This window comes from Chiloscyllium punctatum, unplaced genomic scaffold (genome assembly GCF_047496795.1).
Source record: "Chiloscyllium punctatum isolate Juve2018m unplaced genomic scaffold, sChiPun1.3 scaffold_1875, whole genome shotgun sequence".
Lineage (NCBI taxonomy): Eukaryota > Metazoa > Chordata > Chondrichthyes > Orectolobiformes > Hemiscylliidae > Chiloscyllium > Chiloscyllium punctatum.
Window position 1 is genome coordinate 4,124 of NW_027311608.1, and position 10,877 is coordinate 15,000.

Here is a 10,877-nt window from a genome sequence, read left to right on the forward strand (position 1 = left end):
GGAGCCTCCCCCGTGTTCAGTCCGATTTTCGTGCATTTCGAACCGTGGGAAGTGGCCCAAAAGGGGATGGGAGTGAATGTGACTGCTCATACCGACTTTGGCGCTTCCGAGCCTGGTAGCTCAGCCGGGTTTGATCCGGCGGTTCTGCCGACGGTCTCGTCTTCGAGGCGGCTCCCTCCCCCGTGTACAGGCCGATTTTCATGCATTTGCAACGGTGGGAAGTTGCCCAAAAGGGGATGGGAGTGAATGTGACTGCTCAACCCGACTTTGGCGCTTCCGAGCCTGGTAGCTCAGCCGGGTTTGAACCGGCGGTTCTGCCGACGGTCTCGTCTTCGAGGCGGCTCCCTCCCCCGTGTACAGGCCGATTTTCGTGCATTTCGAACCGTGGGAAGTGGTCCAAAAGGGAATGGGGGTGGACGTGACTGCTCAACCCGACTCTGAGGCTTCTAACCCGGGTAGCTCGGCCGGGTTTGATCCGGCGGTTCTGCCGACGGTCTCGTCTTCGAGGCCGGTGCCTCCCCCGTGTACAGGCCGATTTTCGTGCATTTCCAACGGTGGGAAGTGGTCCAAAAGGGAATGGGGGTGGACGTGTCTGCTCATACCGACTTTGAGACTTGTAAGCCGGGTAGCTCAGCCGGGTTTGTTCCGGCGGTTCTGCCGACGGTCTCGTCATCGAGGGGGGAGCCTCCCCCGTGTCCAGGCCGATTTTCATGCATTTCCAACCGTGGGAAGTGGTCCAAAAGGGAATGGGGGTGAATGTGACTGCTCATACCGACTTTGAGACTTTTAAGCCGGGTAGCTCAGCCGGGTTTGACCCGGCGGTTCTGCCGACGGTCTCGCCTTCGAGGGGGGAGCGTCCCCCGTGTTCAGGCCGAATTTTGTGCATTTCGAACCGTGGGAAGTTGCCCAAAAGTCGATGGGAGTGAATGTGACTGCTCAACCCGACTTTGAGACTTGTAAGCCGGGTAGCTCAGCCGGGTTTGACCCGGCGGTTCTGCCGACGGTCTCGTCTTCGAGGCGGGTGCCTCCCCCGTGTACAGGCCGATTTTCATGCATTTCGTACCGTGGGAAGCGGTCCAAAAGGGGATGGGAGTGAACGTGACTGCTCATACCGACTTTGGCGCTTCCGAGCCGGGTAGCTCAGCCGGGTTTGACCCGGCGGGTCTGCCGACGGTCTCGCCTTCGAGGGGGGAGCGTCCCCCGTGTTCAGGCCGAATCTTGTGCATTTCGAACCGTGGGAAGTTGCCCAAAAGTCGATGGGAGTGAATGTGACTGCTCAACCCGACTTTGAGACTTGTAAGCCGGGTAGCTCAGCCGGGTTTGACCCGGCGGTTCTGCCGACGGTCTCGTCTTCGAGGCCGGTGCCTCCCCCGTGTACAGGCCGATTTTCGTGCATTTCCAACGGTGGGAAGTGGTCCAAAAGGGAATGGGGGTGGACGTGTCTGCTCATACCGACTTTGAGACTTGTAAGCCGGGTAGCTCAGCCGGGTTTGTTCCGGCGGTTCTGCCGACGGTCTCGTCATCGAGGGGGGAGCCTCCCCCGTGTCCAGGCCGATTTTCATGCATTTCCAACCGTGGGAAGTGGTCCAAAAGGGAATGGGGGTGAATGTGACTGCTCATACCGACTTTGAGACTTTTAAGCCGGGTAGCTCGGCCGGGTTTGACCCGGCGGTTCTGCCGACGGTCTCGTCTTCGAGGCGGGTGCCTCCCCCGTGTACAGGCCGATTTTCGTGCATTTCGAACCGTGGGAAGTGGTCTAAAAGTCGATGGGAGTGAACGTGACTGCTCAACCCGACTTTGAGACTTGTAAGCCGGGTAGCTCAGCCAGGTTTGACCCGGCGGTTCTGCCGACGGTCTCGCCTTCGAGGGCGGACCCTCCCCCGTGTACAGGCCGGTTTTCGTGCATTTCGAACCGTGGGAAGTGATCCAAAAGGGAATGGGGGTGAACGTGACTGCCCAACCCGGCTTTGAGACTTGTAAGCCGGGTAGCTCAGCCGGGTTGGACCCGGCGGTTCTGCCGACGGTCTCGACTTCGAGGCGGGTGCCTCCCCCGTGTACAGGCCGATTTTCATGCATTTGCAACGGTGGGAAGTTGCCCAAAAGTCGATGGGAGTGAATGTGACTGCTCAACCCGACTTCGAGACTTGTAAGCCGGGTAGCTCAGCCGGGTTTGACCCGGCGGTTCTGCCGACGGTCTCGCCTTCGAGGGGGGAGCCTCCCCCGTGTACAGGCCGATTTTCGTGCATTTCCAACGGTGGGAACAGGTTCAAAAGGGGATGGGAGTGATTGTGACTGCTCAACCCGACTCTAGGGCTTCTAACCCGGGTAGCCCGGCCGGGTTTGACCCGGCGGTTCTGCCGACGGTCTCGTCTTCGAGGCGGGTGCCTCCCCCGTATACAGGCCGATTTTCATGCATTTCGAACCGTGGGAAGTGGTCCAAAAGGGAATGGGGGTGGACGTGTCTGCTCATACCGACTTTGAGACTTGTAAGCCGGGTAGCTCAGCCGGGTTTGATCCGGCGGTTCTGCCGACGGTCTCGCCTTCGAGGGGGGAGCCTCCCCCGTGTTCAGTCCGATTTCCATGCATTTCCAACCGTGGGAAGTTGCCCAAAAGGGGATGGGAGTGAATGTGACTGCTCAACCCGACTTTGGCGCTTCCGAGCCGGGTAGCTCAGCCGGGTTTGACCCGGCGGTTCTGCCGACGGTCTCGTCTTCGAGGCGGGTGCCTCCCCCGTATACAGGCCGATTTTCATGCATTTCGAACCGTGGGAAGTGGTCCAAAAGGGAATGGGGGTGGACGTGTCTGCTCATACCGACTTTGAGACTTGTAAGCCGGGTAGCTCAGCCGGGTTTGATCCGGCGGTTCTGCCGACGGTCTCGCCTTCGAGGGGGGAGCCTCCCCCGTGTTCAGTCCGATTTCCATGCATTTCCAACCGTGGGAAGTTGCCCAAAAGGGGATGGGAGTGAATGTGACTGCTCAACCCGACTTTGGCGCTTCCGAGCCGGGTAGCTCAGCCGGGTTTGACCCGGCGGTTCTGCCGACGGTCTCGTCTTCGAGGCGGGTGCCTCCCCCGTGTACAGGCCGATTTTCATGCATTTGGAACCGTGGGAAGTGGTCCAAAAGGGAATGGGGGTGGACGTGACTGCTCATACCGACTTTGAGACTTGTAAGCCGGGTAGCTCAGCCGGGTTTGACCCGGCGGTTCTGCCGACGGTCTCGCCTTCGAGGGGGGAGCCTCCCCCGTGTTCAGTCCGATTTTCGTGCATTTCCCACGGTGGGAAATGGTATCTTTCATTACGGGGACAAGGGTCTGAAGCGGTGAAGTCAGTAACCGGCATAGTTAAGGAAAGGGTTCGAATTTTCTCAACAGTACGAAAAAAGTGAGCAGGGAAGCTAGAGAAGGTGTCAGTGAGTCCCAAACGAGTGAACCGCAAAACTTAGGGAAATGCCCGAAAGCGTTTTAAAGGGTGAAATCGGGAACGAGGAAATGATCGGAAAGTGCCTGAAAGTGCTAAATGAGTAAACAGAAAAACGAAGAAAAATGTTTGAAAAGAAGAAGTGAGTAACCAGGAAAACTTAGAAAAATGTTCAAAACGAAGAAATCAGTAACCAGGAAAACTTAGAAAAATGATCAAAAAGAAGAAATGAGTAACCAGGAAAACTTAGAAAAATGTTTAAAAAGAAGAAATCAGTAACCAGGAAAACTTAGGAAAATGTTTAAAAAGAAGAAATCAGTAACCAGAAAAACTGCGAAAAATGTTTAAAAAGAAGAAATGAGTAACCAGAAAAACTTAGAAAAATGTTTAAAAAGAAGAAATCAGTAACCAGGAAAACTTAGAAAAATGTTTAAAAAGAAGAAATCAGTAACCAGGAAAACTTAGAAAAATGTTATAAAAGAAGAAGTGAGTAACCAGAAAAACTTAGAAAAATGTTTAAAAAGAAGAAATCAGTAACCAGAAAAACTGCGAAAAATGTTTAAAAAGAAGAAATCAGTAACCAGACAAACTGCGAAAAATGTTTAAAAAGAAGAAATCAGTAACCAGGAAAACTTAGAAAAATGTTTAAAAAGAAGAAGTGAGTAACCAGAAAAACTTAGAAAAATGTTTAAAAAGAAGAAATCAGTAACCAGAAAAACTTAGAAAAATGTTTAAAAAGAAGAAATCAGTAACCAGAAAAACTGCGAAAAATGTTTAAAAAGAAGAAATCAGTAACCAGAAAAACTTAGAAAAATGTTTAAAAAGAAGAAGTGAGTAACCAGAAAAACTTAGAAAAATGTTTAAAAAGAAGAAATCAGTAACCAGAAAAACGGCGAAAAATGTTTAAAAAGAAGAAATCAGTAACCAGACAAACTGCGAAAAATGTTTAAAAAGAAGAAATCAGTAACCAGAAAAACTTAGAAAAATGTTTAAAAAGAAGAAATCAGTAACCAGAAAAACTTAGAAAAATGTTTCAAAAGAAGAAGTGAGTAACCAGAAAAACTTAGAAAAATGTTTAAAAAGAAGAAGTGAGTAACCAGAAAAACTTAGAAAAATGTTTAAAAAGAAGAAATCAGTAACCAGAAAAACTTAGAAAAATGTTTAAAAAGAAGAAATCAGTAACCAGAAAAACTGCGAAAAATGTTTAAAAAGAAGAAATCAGTAACCAGACAAACTGCGAAAAATGTTTAAAAAGAAGAAATCAGTAACCAGGAAAACTTAGAAAAATGTTTAAAAAGAAGAAGTCAGTAACCAGAAAAACTTAGAAAAATGTTTAAAAAGAAGAAATCAGTAACCAGAAAAACTTAGAAAAATGTTTAAAAAGAAGAAATCAGTAACCAGAAAAACTGCGAAAAATGTTTAAAAAGAAGAAATCAGTAACCAGAAAAACTTAGAAAAATGTTTAAAAAGAAGAAGTGAGTAACCAGAAAAACTTAGAAAAATGTTTAAAAAGAAGAAATCAGTAACCAGAAAAACGGCGAAAAATGTTTAAAAAGAAGAAATCAGTAACCAGACAAACTGCGAAAAATGTTTAAAAAGAAGAAATCAGTAACCAGAAAAACTTAGAAAAATGTTTCAAAAGAAGAAGTGAGTAACCAGAAAAACTTAGAAAAATGTTTAAAAAGAAGAAGTGAGTAACCAGAAAAACTTAGAAAAATGTTTAAAAAGAAGAAATCAGTAACCAGAAAAACTTAGAAAAATGTTTAAAAAGAAGAAATCAGTAACCAGAAAAACTGCGAAAAATGTTTAAAAAGAAGAAATCAGTAACCAGACAAACTGCGAAAAATGTTTAAAAAGAAGAAATCAGTAACCAGGAAAACTTAGAAAAATGTTTAAAAAGAAGAAGTGAGTAACCAGAAAAACTTAGAAAAATGTTTAAAAAGAAGAAATCAGTAACCAGAAAAACTTAGAAAAATGTTTAAAAAGAAGAAATCAGTAACCAGAAAAACTGCGAAAAATGTTTAAAAAGAAGAAATCAGTAACCAGAAAAACTTAGAAAAATGTTTAAAAAGAAGAAGTGAGTAACCAGAAAAACTTAGAAAAATGTTTAAAAAGAAGAAATCAGTAACCAGAAAAACGGCGAAAAATGTTTAAAAAGAAGAAATCAGTAACCAGACAAACTGCGAAAAATGTTTAAAAAGAAGAAATCAGTAACCAGAAAAACTTAGAAAAATGTTTCAAAAGAAGAAGTGAGTAACCAGAAAAACTTAGAAAAATGTTTAAAAAGAAGAAGTGAGTAACCAGAAAAACTTAGAAAAATGTTTAAAAAGAAGAAATCAGTAACCAGAAAAACTTAGAAAAATGTTTAAAAAGAAGAAATCAGTAACCAGAAAAACTTAGAAAAATGTTTAAAAAGAAGAAATCAGTAACCAGAAAAACTGCGAAAAATGTTTAAAAAGAAGAAATCAGTAACCAGACAAACTGCGAAAAATGTTTAAAAAGAAGAAATCAGTAACCAGGAAAACTTAGAAAAATGTTTAAAAAGAAGAAGTGAGTAACCAGAAAAACTTAGAAAAATGTTTAAAAAGAAGAAATCAGTAACCAGAAAAACTTAGAAAAATGTTTAAAAAGAAGAAATCAGTAACCAGAAAAACTGCGAAAAATGTTTAAAAAGAAGAAATCAGTAACCAGAAAAACTTAGAAAAATGTTTAAAAAGAAGAAGTGAGTAACCAGAAAAACTTAGAAAAATGTTTAAAAAGAAGAAATCAGTAACCAGAAAAACGGCGAAAAATGTTTAAAAAGAAGAAATCAGTAACCAGACAAACTGCGAAAAATGTTTAAAAAGAAGAAATCAGTAACCAGAAAAACTTAGAAAAATGTTTAAAAAGAAGAAATCAGTAACCAGAAAAACTTAGAAAAATGTTTCAAAAGAAGAAGTGAGTAACCAGAAAAACTTAGAAAAATGTTTAAAAAGAAGAAGTGAGTAACCAGAAAAACTTAGAAAAATGTTTAAAAAGAAGAAATCAGTAACCAGAAAAACTTAGAAAAATGTTTAAAAAGAAGAAATCAGTAACCAGAAAAACTTAGAAAAATGTTTAAAAAGAAGAAATCAGTAACCAGGAAAACTTAGAAAAATGTTTAAAAAGAAGAAATCAGTAACCAGAAAAACTGCGAAAAATGTTTAAAAAGAAGAAATGAGTAACCAGGAAAACTTAGAAAAATGTTTAAAAAGAAGAAGTGAGTAACCAGAAAAACTTAGAAAAATGTTTAAAAAGAAGAAATCAGTAACCAGACAAACTTAGAAAAATGTTTAAAAAGAAGAAATCATTAACCAGACAAACTGCGAAAAATGTTTAAAAAGAAGAAATCAGTAACCAGAAAAACTTAGAAAAATGTTTAAAAAGAAGAAATCAGTAACCAGAAAAACTTAGAAAAATGTTTAAAAAGAAGAAATCAGTAACCAGGAAAACTTAGAAAAATGTTTAAAAAGAAGAAGTGAGTAACCAGAAAAACTTAGAAAAATGTTTAAAAAGAAGAAATCAGTAACCAGAAAAACGGCGAAAAATGTTTAAAAAGAAGAAATCAGTAACCAGACAAACTGCGAAAAATGTTTAAAAAGAAGAAGTCAGTAACCAGAAAAACTTAGAAAAATGTTTAAAAAGAAGAAATGAGTAACCAGAAAAACTTAGAAAAATGTTTAAAAAGAAGAAATCAGTAACCAGAAAAACTTAGAAAAATGTTTAAAAAGAAGAAGTGAGTAACCAGGAAAACTTAGAAAAATGTTTAAAAAGAAGAAATGAGTAACCAGAAAAACTTAGAAAAATGTTTAAAAAGAAGAAATCAGTAACCAGAAAAACTTAGAAAAATGTTTAAAAAGAAGAAATGAGTAACCAGAAAAACTTAGAAAAATGTTTAAAAAGAAGAAATCAGTAACCAGAAAAACGGCGAAAAATGTTTAAAAAGAAGAAATCAGTAACCAGAAAAACGGCGAAAAATGTTTAAAAAGAAGAAATCAGTAACCAGAAAAACTTAGAAAAATGTTTAAAAAGAAGAAGTGAGTAACCAGAAAAACTTAGAAAAATGTTTAAAAAGAAGAAATGAGTAACCAGAAAAACTTAGAAAAATGTTTAAAAAGAAGAAATCAGTAACCAGAAAAACTTAGAAAAATGTTTAAAAAGAAGAAATGAGTAACCAGAAAAACGGCGAAAAATGTTTAAAAAGAAGAAATCAGTAACCAGAAAAACGGCGAAAAATGTTTAAAAAGAAGAAATCAGTAACCAGACAAACTGCGAAAAATGTTTAAAAAGAAGAAATCAGTAACCAGAAAAACTTAGAAAAATGTTTAAAAAGAAGAAATCAGTAACCAGGAAAACTTGGAAAAAAACACTTAGAAAAATTTTCAGCAAAGTGTGAAAAATATTCTAAGTGTCAGCGGAGGAAAATGCTGCAGCATCGGGAAAGATTCGCAAACTTACACCGAACATGTGCTCCGAAGTGCCGGAGGAATTGGGTGAATTGAGCCCGGCAAATGGCCAGCTGTCGTTTTGTGCCTGCAGCCCGAAAACTTTAACTTTGTCTGTCGCGGAAGTCCGGACCGAGAAAAATCCAAACGGTTTTGACCGGACCGAGTTCCAGACCGATGCAGTCAAATTTGGAATTCAGACCCATTCAGTGCCACTTGTAGTTTTTCCGCAGTGAGGTTGGCGGGGTACCCGGAGATATATGGGAACACGATTTTTAGAACAAAATGGCGGCGCGGGACCGTTCTGAAAGGCATCCGAAAAACGGTTCCACGGGCATAGCACTTTAATGACAGGTATGAGTGCATGCCGGAGAGCTCTTGGAAGTCGAATTTTTGACACTTTGTCAATTTTTTGACAGATTTGACAAACTCTTTCTGTCTGTTCTAAGAGTCAGTCAGAGACTTGTGCGGCGGTCTTTTGACACTATTGGAGGGCGGGCAAACCCCACGTTGACTCCGGCCGTCCCTCCACAGGCGCTCGTGTCCAAAATGAAGGCGAGAGACGCGAGTGGCCTGGTTCCCTTGGGTGTTGCCAAGAAGGCTGCGGGCTGACCGTTGCCTGAGCACTCCCTAAAGCCTCTTGTGATGAGAGCAGACCTCGCCTGCCGCACGACCGGCTCTGGGAGTCGTTGGGCCGCTATTTGTGAATAGTCTGGTCCTCCTCTGCCACCCGGACAAGCGCGATGGCTCTGCCGCCCTGCGGTGCTCGTCACCCAGGTTTGGGGAACACGATACTCGTAACAAAAATAAAAGGCGGCTCGGGACCTGCAGGCGAAAGGGGTCCCGTGGTGCTAAGCACGTCGACTTCGGGTCTCGGTGCAAGCCGGAGAGCTCACGGAAGTCTAAAGTTTTCGGCACGTGGTCGAATCTTTTCAAAGGCTTACCCGGCTCTTTCCGTCCATTCTGAGAGTAAGTCAGAGGCCGGTGCGGAGGTCTCTTGACAATCGGAGGGGGTGGTGGCCCTCCGCAGGCGCTCGTGTCGAAAATGAAGGCGAGAGACGCGAGTGGCCTGGTTCCCCTGGGTGTTGCCAGGAAGGCTGCGGGCTGACCCTTGCCTGAGCACTCCCTAAAGCCTCTTGTGATGAGAGCAGACCTCGCGCGCGCCGCACGACCGGCTCTGGGAGTCGTTGGGCCGCTATCTGTGAATAGTCTGGTCCTCCTCTGCCACCCGGCCAAGTGCGATGGCTCTGCCGCCCTGCGGTGCTCGTCACGCAGGTATGGGGCACACGATGCTCGTAACAGCAAATAAAGGCGGCTCGGGACCTGCAGGCGAAAGGGGTCCCGTGGTGCTTAGCACGTCGACTTCGGGTCTCGGTGCAAGCCGGAGAGCTCACGGAAGTCTAAAGTTTTCGGCACGTGGTCGAATCTTTTGAAAGGCTTACCCGGCTCTTTCCGTCCATTCTGAGAGTCAGTCAGAGGCCGGTGCGGCGGTCTATTGACGACCGGAGGCTCCCATGGGTGTTGCGATGAGGGTGGAGGGCACAGAACCTTGCCTTAGCACTCCCTAATAAAGCCTCTTGTGAAGAGAGCAGACCTCGCGCGCCGCACGACCGGCTCTGGGAGTCGTTGGGCCGCTATCTGTGAATAGTCTGGTCCTCCTCTGCCACCCGGCCAAGTGCGATGGCTCTGCCGCCCTGCGGTGCTCGTCACGCAGGTATGGGGCACACGATGCTCGTAACAGCAAATAAAGGCGGCTCGGGACCTGCAGGCGAAAGGGGTCCCGTGGTGCTTAGCACGTCGACTTCGGGTCTCGGTGCAAGCCGGAGAGCTCACGGAAGTCTAAAGTTTTCGGCACGTGGTCGAATCTTTTGAAAGGCTTACCCGGCTCTTTCCGTCCATTCTGAGAGTCAGTCAGAGGCCGGTGCGGCGGTCTATTGACGACCGGAGGCTCCCATGGGTGTTGCGATGAGGGTGGAGGGCACAGAACCTTGCCTTAGCACTCCCTAATAAAGCCTCTTGTGAAGAGAGCAGACCTCGCGCGCCGCACGACCGGCTCTGGGAGTCGTTGGGCCGCTATCTGTGAATAGTCTGGTCCTCCTCTGCCACCCGGCCAAGTGCGATGGCTCTGCCGCCCTGCGGTGCTCGTCACGCAGGTATGGGGCACACGATGCTCGTAACAGCAAATAAAGGCGGCTCGGGACCTGCAGGCGAAAGGGGTCCCGTGGTGCTTCGCACGTCGACTTCGGGTCTCGGTGCAAGCCGGAGAGCTCACGGAAGTCTAAAGTTTTCGGCACGTGGTCGAATCTTTTGAAAGGCTTACCCGGCTCTTTCCGTCCATTCTGAGAGTCAGTCAGAGGCCGGTGCGGCGGTCTATTGACGACCGGAGGCTCCCATGGGTGTTGCGATGAGGGTGGAGGGCACAGAACCTTGCCTTAGCACTCCCTAATAAAGCCTCTTGTGAAGAGAGCAGACCTCGCGCACCGCACGACCGGCTCTGGGAGTCGTTGGGCCGCTATCTGTGAATAGTCGGGTCCTCCTCTGCCACCCGGCCAAGTGCGATGGCTCTGCCGCCCTGCGGTGCTTGTCACGCAGGTATGGGGCACACGATGCTCGTAACAGCAAATAAAGGCGGCTCGGGACCTGCAGGCGAAAGGGGTCCCGTGGTGCTTAGCACGTCGACTTCGGGTCTCGGTGCAAGCCGGAGAGCTCACGGAAGTCTAAAGTTTTCGGCACGTGGTCGAATCTTTTGAAAGGCTTACCCGGCTCTTTCCGTCCATTCTGAGAGTCAGTCAGAGGCCGGTGCGGCGGTCTATTGACGACCGGAGGCTCCCATGGGTGTTGCGATGAGGGTGGAGGGCACAGAACCTTGCCTTAGCACTCCCTAATAAAGCCTCTTGTGAAGAGAGCAGACCTCGCGCGCCGCACGACCGGCTCTGGGAGTCGTTGGGCCGCTATCTGTGAATAGTCTGGTCCTCCTCTGCCACCCGGCTAAGTGCGA